This window comes from Anthonomus grandis, chromosome 1 (assembly GCF_022605725.1).
Source record: "Anthonomus grandis grandis chromosome 1, icAntGran1.3, whole genome shotgun sequence".
Taxonomy (NCBI): domain Eukaryota; kingdom Metazoa; phylum Arthropoda; class Insecta; order Coleoptera; family Curculionidae; genus Anthonomus; species Anthonomus grandis.
The window spans coordinates 17,919,120-17,934,159 of NC_065546.1; the positions used below are offsets into that span (position 1 = coordinate 17,919,120).

At 30.7% G+C, this 15,040-nt stretch overlaps 1 protein-coding gene and 1 long non-coding RNA gene across 3 annotated transcripts in view; both read right to left on the reverse strand.

Moving 5' to 3' along the window:
• Window positions 1-15,040, reverse strand: part of LOC126750057 (transcriptional activator cubitus interruptus) — a 176,682-nt gene that overhangs the window by 102,024 nt on the left and 59,618 nt on the right. The gene's annotated exons all lie outside the window — the stretch shown is intronic.
• On the reverse strand, window positions 869-1,805 carry LOC126750103 (uncharacterized). The gene is made up of 2 exons (XR_007665626.1): window positions 1,543-1,805; window positions 869-1,483 (listed from the first exon to the last, which is right to left on the reverse strand). It is a non-coding gene; the product is annotated as an uncharacterized LOC126750103 (long non-coding RNA).

The window sequence follows — 15,040 nt, forward strand, 5'->3', positions numbered from 1 at the left end:
CCTTCTAGCAAAAATGACAAATATCGCTTAACAAACAACCAAAATATTGGCTTATATCCATCTTAAGTGGGACACCCTGTATCATATGATGTGTCACACGATGGGAATTCCAATTTGACATATCAAACTGAGATTAGCTGGAGGTAAAAAGGTGATTGACAGAACTTTGTCAAATATAAAATTAAACATTCTCCTGTATGTCTACATTGACGTATTTTTTTTTAAGAAGTTACTAAGAGTGGTTCGTTTTGAAGTGAAAGCATGGCTTAAATTAGGGAAGATTCTTAGAGTATTGTGGATTAGACCTAATATTAATAATAATGTTCTAAATTCTAAATTCTTCTTGCCTATTGGGTCTTTATTTACGATGAAAAGAACGAGGCCAAGATAATCGCTACCAAATCTAAAAGTTATATAAGCCGACTTTTCGAAAAAAAAAGGGGCTCGAAGAGCGGATCAGCGAAGCCTTGCATTATGCATGGGCGTCAACAAAAACCAGATCCCGCGGACAAAACGATTCATTGTTATCTTTCAGTCTGGTTTAGTAAAAAAATTACGATGAAGTTATATTCTGGCCTGAGATAATTACTACATTTGTCAGATTACAGCAGGACCTATTGCTAAATGATATATCCAATCAGCAAATTCTAGAGAAATTAACTAATATTTCTTATAAAAATATACTTTAAACAAAATATTATATGACTCACTTTAATTGAGGTTTATTGACTAAACATTATTCAAAAAGAAGAATTACGTATTCTGATCCATTTACCATTAGCAACATAAAAATATTAAAGTACCTATAAAGTGATGTTTTCTTCTTAAATTTCCAAATTTTTTTAATCGGCACAATAGACTAGAAATCTATTAATTGATTAGGTTTAATTAAGAAACAACTAAAATGCTTATAAAATACAAGTTATTACTCTTAAGATTTTTTTTAATATAAAGGCTTATTTTTAAATACAAAGTAGAAAGTAACAAGCTTCCCGACTAGCATGAACAAACTCTTCTATAGACCTAGGTGACTTTATACATGCTATTTTTGCCCTCGAATGTATGTCGGGTATTAATGTGGACCAGTCCAAACGATTGATGCCATTCGATGCCAGATACTTATTTACAGCTCTGGTAAGGTGAGTTAGCATCTATAAAAACGAAAGCCTTCAGCAACAACTCCTCGCCATAGTCTGACGTAAGTCATGACTATCCTGTACCAAAAAACGTGTGCTCTTGTGCCCACTATAGTCAAAGACCTTTATGCACAGGTTTTAGTCGGGATACTCTTAATGATCAGCGAGACCTCAAACCTGTTGCCAGTATTTACCTGCGCAATGTAGAGACCGATACTTGAACTACTAAAGCAACACGTATATCTCTTTGGAATGCAGGTATTGCCATAGTTGAATTTTTTTGAATAGTTAAATGAATATAACGGTTCTGTTGTTGATTACTTACACGCCTTCTTCCACTTGTCAGTCTATCGTAAGGAGAATTATTATGAAGTTACTGATACCAAGTGGAATCACTTTGCCAAACCTCAATATATTAGCCATCTCTTCTCATTGTAGAAAACCTTCGCAATGTAGGAGAGTGATGCATATGTAACCAACTTTATCATTCTGAGTTTTAAGGGTGATGTGCAGGCTCTTCTATTTAATGAACAGAATTCTGTCAAATAAACAACCTGCGTAGTATGCTGTGTTTTACGCCCCTGAATATATATCTAAGAGGTCGTCCGTCCTACTCACAATGATGCTCCTCTGCTCTACTGGAATAAACGTACGTATGGGATAGGGTCTGTAAACAACTCGCCTGTGGCCAAAAAAAAAAGAAACTCGCTTACTCTACTGGAGACTCGCGTTGAATTTGCCTCGTCAACTTTTACTTTCAACAAGCCCTACAGAATCAACATAAAAAGCACTGGTACTAATCGGATAGCGGCTATACCTCCTTACAACTGCATTCAGATGGAAATTTAAATAACTGAATACTTAGTTGATATTAAACACACAAAAATAGTTTTATCATCAAAAATGTCACACAAAAATGTCAAAATTTTATTTAGAAAAACAGTTGAAATGTTTTGATTGGCAACAAAAAATTAAAATACCAATCAAAGTAATCCTTCATAATGATGTCAAGATAAATTTCTTGAATGACATTTTTTTGTAAAAAAATGAATGCAATGCAAAGTGTGCATAACAAATTAGCCATATTTAGCACATATACTAAGGTGGTTTCAAAACTAAAATAAAAAGAATGGCACTCTACACATCTCGTGAGAGTCCCCACACTTTCTTGAAGCATCCTGTATATTTCAAAATGTTTTCCAGACATGCACTATCACGTCCCAAAAAAAATGTTAAACCTTTTTTTAGGCGTTATGGAAGACCGACGCAGTATTACACAACTATGTATATATTGGGACTCTGACCTCAAGAGCGTTTCAAAGATGGGCGACTATTGTTGAAGGGACATTTAATAAGTAGTATATAGGGAAGTATACTAGCAAGAACCTAACAGAATGAATTGAATAAGATTTCTTTTATATGAGGATCTTCTAGTTTTACTATGGGGTTTATTTTTTTATAATTTGGAAAACCAATGGCGCTCTCAATTTTTTTTCTTTATTAATTATTTAACCTACGCTAACTAACTGACTGATATGCCATGTGCATTTATATTGTGCTAACCACATACTCTTTAATTAATGAAACTTAAGAAATTTTCAACCAAATTTTGGACTTGGAAATTGTTTTTGAATTGATTTTTTCTAAATTATTAATTTCTTATTAATTATCTAATTAAGATTAATTTTAAGCGTATCCCACCCATCCCTTAAGAAGAGAGGGTTGATTCCATTAGCAATATTGTTGCTCTTGTTGATTCGTTGGGCTGAATGATAATTTAAAGGAGAAGCCCCCTATCGCTTTAACAGATGCACGCAATGGGTCTACTGAGGCTTTAGTGAAGTGGTTTTAACGCGATCAGATATAGATACCAATGTGTTAGTGGCAAAATTTATAATTTTTTTGCGTTGTTTTAGTGACCTATTTAAATTTTGTTAGCTTTTAAGGGTTAAGTTGGATAAGGGGTCAATAAAAATCCCAGCTCTTCAAAACTTTTTTGCTTTCAACGTTTCGGCCTATATTAGGCCTTCTTCAGGGCGAACAGAAAAATTAAAGCTTTTCGTTAGACAGTAAAAAGTGGAACATAGTTGTATTTTTTGGATGATTCCATATATTGGTTTATTAGTTTTTGAGAATATCAAACTGCTCTTAGGTAAACAACAAAAATAATGATTGTTAAAAGAAAAAAGTATTGAAGAGCTTGGATTTTAATTGACTCCTTATCCAACTTAACCCTTAAAAGTTAACAAAATTAAACTAGGTCAATTTTGTAAACTTTTAAGGGTAAGTTAACCCTTTATCCAACTTAATCCTTAAAAGTTAACAAAATTTATAATTATATGTCTTTCAATTACGACTACTACAAACCGTAAAAAGTTTAAGAAGAAACTGAAAAGACTAATTTTATGAACAGTTTACTACAGAATTATAGAACAATTTAAAGTCACATTTTGATTTATTATAATTGTTTTCTACTTGTTTGTCAAAAGTATTCTTCTATTTTATTATTTTTATGCTTGGTTATTTCATACTTATACTTATATTACTGACAGCAATTTAAAAAATATCATTTTTAATACCTCAAACTGCAACAAACAAACACACGTCCTGTCCTCATAAGATATGTCATCAATATAGCGGTCGAAATAGAATACATACCTGAAAAAAAAAACTTAATAAATAAAGTGATTTGACTATCGTTACTACATTAACATTTTAAATATTTGCCTAATATGTTATTAGTTTGACTACTTTTGATCTTTGAATTGCCAATATGGTGGTTCAACTACTATTGCCTATTTTTATATCATCAACAGAATCCATGCTTTGATCCCATAATTTTCCTATTTATTCATTCCTCAATTAGTTTAATAATCAATTATTTTGAATAGGACTCAATACATTTGATCTAGCAAGAGAAAGAAAATAGGATAATATTTAAAGCCTATAGTATATAATTGTAATATGAAAACTAATTGTTGCAGTAAATATGGACTATTAATTTTGGAATGCAGCAACTGATATACGACGAACCGTCATTAAATCTAAACAAAATAATATTTTAGATAATACTACTCTTAGGTAAATCTAATCTTACTTAAACATTAAATATTTTATGAACCTTTTTTGAGCAAAAAAACAGGGCAGCATTTTGATGTATTGTAGTCTATACTAATTTATTCAATATACACTATTATTGAATAGGCTCTTAGTATTTCAATATAAGTCTAAAGGACTACACAGTTAGCAACTGTATTAATTTGGTGGGAGATTGTTAAAACCTTAGCTTAATTTAATTATTAAGTATATAGCAGCATATTGCAAATCACATTCGATCAATTATAAACATATTAAATAAAAATTGTCAGAAGACCACTGGACTACCTCTGTGCTTTTCAATTTAGAACTAAAAACTTCATTTTCCTTTTCACTAGTAGATAAGACCTTAATATGTTGATCACTTTGTAGGAAAAAAAATAGTCCGGGTATCTTTTTTGGTAAAATATAATAAGCAAAAGTTTTTCAAAAGTCAAAATAAATTAGGTTAATTTTTATCTTTTTATCATACATTTTTGAGAACAAAAAGTTATGCAAAATTATTTCGAATGATTTGGAAGACTTATACTAATATACAGGATATCCGAGACAAAACAGTTCAACTCAAACATTTTAAAATATCACTCCCCCAGAGCCCATATCAATATTTTTAAATGAAAATAGGGGGTCGAGTGATTTTTTATTTTCTACAAAGCTATATTTCTGTTTTTTTATTTTTTCAATTTGTTCTCAAGAAATATGTATAAAACATGGCTGTTATTCTTCAAAAGTTTAAATCCTGCAATATTGTTGCCTTTTAATTTTTTTAAAATTATCCAGATATTATCTCTAATCAAGAAAAAAATATATTCCGAAAATTCAAGTTATTTTGACAGAACCGTCAAAATATGCAGTAAATACCTGCATATTTCGATGGTTTTGTTCGTTGTGTAATTTTTATTTTGGTATAGGAGTTTTGTTGAAGTGAACAGTAGCACGAAATATTTGTTTAATCTAGTCCTGGTGGTATTAATAATAATGCTTTATACTTTGCAAGAAAGAATTGCGTTGGTGGATCTTGATTATCCACAAAATAGGTCTTGTAGAGCAGCAGCACAATTATTGTGATCATCCTCATAAAATGTATTTGATGAGGAAGTTTCAAAAAACAGGGTCAGTAAAAAACAGAAAAAACAAAGTTCATTATCCAATGAGAAATGAAGTAGTAGAAATTGCAATATTGGGTAATGTTAATATGAAACCTAATACATCTGCTTGAAAAATTGCTACCGCATCTGGCGTATTTAAAATAACCGTTCACAAAATTTTAAAATTACACAAATCAGCCAGCAAAATCAAGCCTATAAAACCAAACGTAAGATGATTTTGATCGTCGTGTATAATTTTGTGAGTACTTTAGTGATAGGTTAAATCATGAGAGAAATTTTCTGTACAATGTTTGTTTCTCGGATGCATGCTCCTTTTATTTACATGGTGGACTCAATAACTGTCGATACTGAAGCGACAATATTCCTCCGTTACTTCTAAAAACACATACGCAGCGATCTTAAAAAAATCATCTCGAAATAGATCATATTGTTGGACCTTTTTTTATTAATCCAATGCTGAAAATTACTTGGAACTTCTGTAGAATGCCATCAATCCCAGAATAACTGAGTTACTTGAACAAGATTTTCACTTTACAGAAAATGACTGATGTTTCAACAACATGAGGCACCACCACATTAAGCTGCTGCTGTTCGTCATTTTTTAAACGATGTATTTCCTGGACGATGGATTGGTCTGCTGGATCTCCCGATCTTACATCTTTGGATTTTTTTTATGGGGTCACCTAAAAACCAAAGCTTCGGCCACAAAGTCTGACTCACTTAAAGGTATTTGTTAACGAATTGTTAACGAAAGACAGTTAATAATGCCCAAAATGATCGATTGATTTGATAATTTTTTGTTGGATTTATTTTTCGACATGAAGCTGTAAAAAATGTACGCCCTTTACTAATACCATATCAAGGTGAGAGCATAGAATTTTAAGAAATCTTCTCTCGTGTAATCTGAAATTTAGCTTTCGTCGAAATATTTGTCATTTCGACATTTCGTTTTATGTATAGCAAAACTTCCTTTACCTGCTCACTTGCTACAAAAAGGTAAATCGAGCTTTATTTTTTTCTTTTTTTTTGCATTTTGTTATTAATAATTTTTTATGGCAAATGTTGAAACTCACCGATCGATTTTAATATAATTTATTAAGTTTTCTAAAATTAGCTTCACAAAAGATTCAATCTACTCTACACACCAACATTGTTCTTAAAGTGTTATAACTATATTTTTGTAGTGTCTTGAACATTTTAATATTGAACTAAAATATAAAAAAAAGATGATGAAATTTTTGTTAATTTTTTGGTTGAAATTTGGTGTAATATTTTGAGCGTATTCGAAATATCTAGAAGTATCGCCTGCTTGAAAATATTCTGGCTGAGATAAGCATTATCAAAATCCCTTAGAAAATATTGAAAATAACATATAAATCTTTCCATTTATGGACTGCCTGTAGACTAAGATTTAACAAGAGCCCATATTATAATATAGGCTAGATAGTGCTATTTGTTGAGAGTAAAAGCTAATAATCTCAATTTCTTTGGTCTATTGTAAGTTCCTTAATAAAGCCACTATAGTACTCCCAGAATGGTTCTCGGCAAGGTCTCGAAAGAGTAACAAAGCGTCCGTCGGTCGTCTTCGAAAAATGGCGCTGAGGGTCTCGTAAAAAGCGATTGCTTCAATCTCGGACGGGCGCAATCAGCGCAGCAGAAGAATCTTCTTAATTATTCCATCGGCGAACAATCCGCGAGAGGCCACTTGCGCTCCGTTTCGCGGCTTTGATAAAAAAGAACGCGCCCGCTGGGTTCTGCTCAATCGCGCAATCGTTTAACTACTTCAAAGAAAATCAACCGCGTCACAGACAGCAAAGGTTCGATATTACTTTCATTTGGATAATGATTAGGCGTCTACATTTTCGAGCCAGTAACATTATGTTTTTATTTTATGTTGTTTCAGCTTACAGTTTTTGGAATTTAACATGTATTTTTTGAAAATGTATCTTCGTGGTCAAAAATTTTTTAAAAAAGTGCTGTCTAAACGCAATGTATTATCATATGATAAAATGGTCAATAAAATAAAGCTACGAGAATATGAAGATCAAAACCATCATGTCCAAATAACAATTGACTGAAAATGTACCAGATATTTTGTACAACCTAATCGGGATTATTCAGAAATAGTTTTTCTAATTAAAGATTTTATATAAGATTTTAATAGAAAAAGTTTAATGCTCAACTTAGATGTGTTCCGTGAATGAATCATTTTTGTCGGGTTTGGCTCGTCTTGGAAGATCCATACAGTTTATTCCTGTTTTATATCTAAACTCAGACAGCACAAACATATCCTATGGACATCGAAAGCCTTCCTTTTTTTGTAAATATAAAGGCCCAACGTACCTCTATTAATTTTTTCAGAAAATCCAATGATTGTCCATAGAATGATACAAATGTCACAAAAGTAGGTGGACCGCTAAATAAAATTGTCCACCGATTATATAAGAGAATATATAGAATAAAAAATGATATATAAAATAACATGTCCAATGGCCTTCTAGAAGAAGTCATCCAATGCGCGAGGCAAATTTTGTGTCATTCCACAATACAGGGTGTCTGAAAAACGTATTTTTTGAATATCCAAATAATAATTATGAAATAAAAAAAATGGATGAAGGTTCCTTAAATAGCACACTTAAAAAAATTTTAAATATCTTATTTATGACATAAATTAAGGACTTTTTTTTGCAATAAAATACAATATTGAGGTGTCAAAAAAGTATTTATTTTAACGTTGCCATTTTTAGTGTTTATACAAAAAAAGATATGACAAACGTGATTTTCGTAAATTTAATAAACATCTATAACTAGACGATGAGAATGTTAAATCATATGTTATGTTATACACATTATAATTAAAGAGACACTAACACAAAACAAACTAAAATATAACAAATGGTTATTTAGCTGAACCAATGTTTTAAAATTTACTACATAATTTTATAATGTATTATAAAATTAATTAAAAAACAACAATATATAATAAAAGTATATTTACATATTTTTTTTTAATTATATTTCTATTAGCAGCCCTTCTTATCCATAACTTTGAAGTTTTCTGAGCCTTTAACCAAACTAAAATTATACTTTAAAAAAGTAATTCTTAATAAACATTTTACTAAAATGCAATTTTCTATTCTTCCTTACTTCCAAATGCCCAATCTCTTCATAATTGTTTTGCCCCAACCAGCTTTACTTTACTTGCTAAAGTTAATTTATTGTAACTAATTTTATAACTCTTGTACAACGGCAAATCATACTTTTTGCTTAATTAAAATTTATTTGATTTTCTTAATATACGTTAAATAATTCCTTATTATCTTTAGATATGATGAACTGCCACTGATTTAAAAAACGTTGCTAGGCTAGAGTATAATTTTTTACCAATGCTTGCCTCAATTTTTAAGTTTTACCTTTATTTCCGTTACCAAATGCTATATATAATTATGAACTATATTGTTAATGTATTGTTGAATAAGGATTTTTAAATCTTTATCACTTAAAGAAATCATTTTTATTAAAAGAAAATTACATTATATTTCCAAGCAATAAAAGTGAGGATTGTCAATAATATATTATGTAGTATATACATCATGTGTTTTGGTTTAGGCATATTATGTGTGTGTGTGTGTTTTTGATAATGGCTCTGGTCAAAACCAAATGGGCAGCAACATTGGCATATTATGTCCATAAATACTTTTATAAAAATGTATTTAGGTACTATATGCTACTATAGTCGGATTACCGAACAGATGGAGTAAATGATGTGCGCGAAATATAGGCCCGCCCATCGATGCAACCTTGGCAGATTTAGACGAGGAGAATTATGCCTACTTATAATAAAATTATTTTACCGTACGGCTTTGCTTTGTAAGTAGCTTTTCTTAAAATATAATACGGTCGCCAGTAGAATGGCTCCAATTCTACTGTTTTTGAGGTTGTGCCAGGTAATGATATAATAATCCCTTTTAAGTATTTTGTTATGCAAAGTTATGTTAATATATTGGGGTTTACCGAAAAGAATGCAAAATTATGCCCGAATACCGAATTTCATAACCATAGGCCTACTTTGATTTTTACAAATTTCAATCTCTAATAATTAAATATGAATAAAAAAATTCATTGATACACAAAACGTAAAAATCAAAGTAGGTCTATGGTTATAAAATGCGGTATTCGGGCATAATTTTGCATTCTAAACAACCTTTTCTTAAAAACTTTTTTTATAATTTGCCTAGAATGACTACTTTACTCTCCACTTTATCTACTTACAAAATTTTAAAAATGTTCGTATCAAGGCAAGCTTTATTTAAAAAAAATAATAATATGTTAAATTTTATTTTTTAATCAAGCAGGGCTGGATGCCAAACGGTCAAATTTTAACCACAACATTTTTTGTAATTTTCACTTATAAATTCGCTCATCCTGGGACACACTGTATATTAAAAATATTTATTACCGAAGCAGCAGGTAATAAATATTTGCTGTAAACTGGACTTTTTGCACTTTATTGTATGCTGGATGCTCGTTATCACATGTTTTATATATGTTCATAATCACTTCCTTTTCAGCAATGGTCAAATGTTTTCGTACTCTTTTCTTAGGGGAGTGACAATGGGGGTGTACGTGGCGCGTCAGCCATTATTTGTTAACAAACAAATTAACAAAAAAATAAACAAAATCTGAACTTTTCAATATTGCGAAGATTCAAAAATATTCGAATAGCAGAAAATGTAACCAAAACGATCTAAAGCCGCTCGACTAATAAAATTAAATAAAACCCCAAGTCATGAGCCCTATCGAGGCTCTAGGCCACACCTCCGGCGCAAAACGATCACGTGACCACTCCATCTGTTCGGTAACCCAAGTATATAGACATTTTTATTCATAAAAACAACTTCGATAATGATATCAAAAATAGTTAAAAAGAAATACATTATGCAGACAAATTTAATGTACTTACCAAAGTTTAATAAAAAAGAGTTCACAATTCACAATTTTTTCTATAACAATAATATTTCGATATGTGAAAAGAATAGATTAAATCTATTAATTTTTTTAAAAATGAATTAATTAAATCTATTAATTTGGCCAATTCTCGCCAATCAATATGCTTAACACCTCAATATGCTTGAGATTTTTACAAAACATCAGTCCAATGGCTATATGCCATTATAAGCCATGGAATTAAGAAGTTTGATAAATTTACCTGTGTATTTTCGAAACATTTTTCAAGTAAAGGATGTATAAATGATTTATAAAAATAAATCTAATGACCTCTCAAGAAAATCGATCCACTGGATTGAAGCAAGCTAATTATACTAGTCAAAGCATCTTTTGTAAGTTCCTTTAATAATCCATAGCCTTTTCAACTTAGTTTGGTCCAAAAAGTATTTTTTGTAGCTAAGTAAATAGCGGTTCTTATTCTAATGGAACTCTATATACCTATATAAATATAAATAGCAACCTTCGTATACATCAAGAGTCAAATATTGCCACTGCGGCAATGGAGACCTTAAACAAACTTCAAATATAAAGCGAAAAAAACTCAACCCCTTTAAAAAGTAAATCGAAAAAAATTATTAGTACCTATTCAAATTATATTTTTGTTTCCTCTTGGGGTTCGTCTATTATGCCCGAATACACCTCAGCCTAAAGGCTTATTCTGAAAATTATCTATCTTTACTAGTGTTTCTTTGTTGAGAGTCACTAAGCAAAAGATGCTGGTCCTTTACTTGTACTGGTTAATCTTTCCAGATCATTCAAGCTTATCTGCATTACGTTTAAACCAAGCTTTATCCTTAATCATTTGCCATCACAATTTTGCTTATTTTAAGTTTTGTAAATAATCTTCTTGAAATAAAAAGTAATATTAAATGAGTAAAGTAAATATTATATGTTGTTAAATGCTAACAATATTATCAAGTATCTAGGCTCAGTAGTAGAGAATATAAATAAGAGATTCTTATAGAGAGTTAGTAATAAGAGATTCCTGATAAAATGAAGATAAATTTCTTCATTTCATTTCGTTCCAAGGAACTTAATTAAAAAATAGATCATAGGTCATTATATAAATTTTATCCAGTGAGGTTTCAAAATCTCATATTTTCTAATTTTTATGGAATAAAGAGAGCTAAGAGAAAATAGCGTCGAAAATTATTGTTGTCATCTAAAACTTATTATGACCGATTAGATTATGAAATAATACAGCAATGTAAAATTTTCGGTGCAGTTATCAGATCTTGATTTGCTTATAGTTCCGATTTTCAGTAAGGATTAATCTGTTCAAATTTACTTTCAATTTTACGTGGATAAGCGATAACATATTATCGATAATTAGACGATACTATAAGATTTCACTTTATAAAAATATTGATCTTAATAAGATTTCGTTCTGATTTTAAGATCTTGAATAAGAATGAAAATATGAATGAATAAGAATCAGAACGCAATATTAACTGAACTCTTCGATGTTATATACTAAATATAAAAATTGAAATTTTATTATTAATGTACAAAACATATGGCTTATGACTGCTTATTTAACTGAAGCACAAACAATACGACACAATTGCTTTAATATACGTTATATCTCAATATCATATGCAGTTATGCAAATTAGACATTTATAAATTATTGGTAAAAGTAAGTAAATTCATAATTTAGTGTCGCAGAGGGCCAGTTACATTAAAATCGGTTTAGTATGACCTTTATCTTTGCAGAAATTTGTCACTTTAAAGTGAAAATTAAAGTAAATAAGTTATGCCTTATATATTAACCCTCTAAATATACTTTTAATATATGATCAATAAATATGTATAATCTGCATTATATTTGCACCATTCTTTTACCTTCTCTGTTTTTACCTAACCTGCCACCAAATTCCTTCCAACCAGTTGTTTGGGTTATGTCCCAAATTACTTCTTAACAAAATTCCTGCATAATAACCCGTTCACGGTCATATTTTTTCATGTATGATGGCGAGAACAATTTAAAAAAATGTTAATTCGTCTGCCGGACTGGCTAAATGCCTTCTTTTTCGTGTCGGATTTCCACTGGGAAACCCAATACCTCTGGTTGCGAAGTTTTCTCACCCGATTAAACAACTAGTGTCCGGTTACCGGTCGGTGAGCGATTAGGTAAAATCGGGTTATCGAATCGTACCGAAAATTTGAATATGCGAAATTTTTGCGAAAGGATTCAGTAAGATATACAGGGTGTCATTGAAATATAAATAAAATAATGTAGAATAAATGCGGGAGGTATATATATTATATAGACATATATATATATATATATATATATATATATATTTATTTTTATTCTACATTATTTTATTTATATATATATATATATATATATATATATATATATATATATATTATATGTACTTTTAAAAATAGTAAGAAAAATCCTATAAATTTAATTGTAAGCTTAAAAACAAGATAAGATTTTGAAAAAAAAACCTCTGTCATAAATTTTGACCCTAAATAAAATGGTAATTAAAAAATTATTTGAAAAATCGAAAAGGGTAGTTTTTGCAAAGGTAGGGGTATTTCCTGAATAATATTTTTATGACGTTAATTTTAAAGCAGGTTAATTTATTTAAAGTACTACATACTTTTTTCTACAGAAACGATAAACCAAATACCGAAATTGTATATTAAATGCATACTTAATTGATTTATTGAAGGTATGCGATTTTATCACTTTTTGTTTTGTAAATTTTGTTAATCTGTTTTGCATGTAAGCGAAAAATGTTCTGGTTCACACGCATGTTTGTCAGTTTACTATTGTTGAAGAGTGCGCAAATGTAAAATTTGACAAATTTTGAAATACACTGTGTGTGAAATGTCAGATACGCTTTTTATTTATGGAAGAGCAAACGGAAACGGTCTTTTAGCTAAACGCTTGTATGTCCAAATTAATCTAGGCCTAAGAGATACAGGTTCATTTGAACCCAGAAACCAGGACCGTGGCCATAATTTGACGGTATGTACACCTAATGTTAATGAGCGCATTTTAGCACTTGTACAGGAACATCCGAGGGTATCTGTAAGAAAAATTGCAGCGCGGGAAAACGTGGGTCATCATTCTGTGTGGAAGTCTCTTCATACTCAACTCCGGTATCTATGTCACATCCAAAGAGTACAAGCTCTTGCTCCGCAGACTATCCCGCCCGAATCACCTTCTGTCGTTAGTTAATAAGAAAACTGGTACAAGAACTTCTTTTTAAGCAAATGTTTTATGCACGGGTGAAGCACTGTTTAGCAATGATTTATGCACGGTTGACAAGAAATGGAATTTTCAATTACCACACTACACATCATTGGTTCGATACAAACCCTCATGATGTTATGGAAAGTCGACGCCAAATTCGATTCTCAGTTAACGTTTGGGCAGAAATTCTTGGCAATAGACTTATTGGACCATTTTTTTTTACTCCTGAGGTTAATTTTACACCTTTCAAAAAGTCACTTATTTCTTAAAATAATAAACATTTTGGGCTAAATGGTCAAAGTTACCTCAATTTTTTCATACATGAACTACCAGCACTTTTGAAGGAAGGTCCCATAGTACAGAAGCAGACCATATTTTTTATGCATGATGGTGCACCAGCTCATTTTCCGCTAGCGGTGGGAAGTCATTTGAAACAAATTTTTGAGTGGCGTTGGGTAGGACGTGGCGGTGCATAAGATCACCAAATCTTAATCCACTTGATTTCCATTTCTGGGTCTCCTTGAAAACTTTGGTTTACTCAGTGCCGATTACTAATGAAGACCAACTACGGCAACACATTATTGACTGTTCCAATCAAATTCGTACAATACCAGGGATTCTCCACAGGGTACGCAGATCACGGATATGAAAGGCAGACTGAATGAATTAAGGAATGGATTATTTTAGTAAGGAATTTTGGTAATTGGCTTATTTTGTTTTTTTAAGGCAATAAGATGTTTCACAAATAAAAAAATGTTTTTAATTAATTATTTAATAACTACTTGATTACTTGTGAAACGCCATAACTTTCATAAGTTTATGTTGCTTTAGAAATTAGCAACTTATCAGAGCAAACTCTTTAGCTTCAGTTTTCTCGAAAACCATCCTTCTAAGCGATGTGCAACAAAAATGTCTTTTTTGGAGAAAAAAGCATATAGTTTTCAAAAATTAAAGTACTCACGTTGCGAAAAAAATTACCACAAAAAAATTACATTAACGAAACAACCCTCTGCCCTTGAAAAACTACGCTTTTCGATTCTCCAAATAATTCTTCAGAATCTCCGTTTGATTTAAAGTCAAAATTTATAGCGGAAGATTTTTTTTGAAATGTTATCTCGTTTTTTTAAGCCTATAATTTAAAAAAAACATTTTTTTAATTCACTCTTGCACTACCCTAAGTCCCTTAATATGTCCGGCCTATACCAGGGACTTTTTTTACTATTTCTAGGAGCACCATCACCTCTCCCCATTTTTTTACACCATTTCAGTGACACCCTGTATAAAGATGTTTCAAAAGTTTTTCAGTGTGATGTCACTATAGAATATTACTGTAGTGAATTTAATAACAAAATGTACAAGTCAATTAACTTGATGGAAAAGAACCTCTTAGAAGACTAAATGAAGAATGTCTGTCTCTTGTATTACAACTTTATTGACAATAATGTTTAGTTTTTGTTTCCTTGTAATCATAGTATTCTT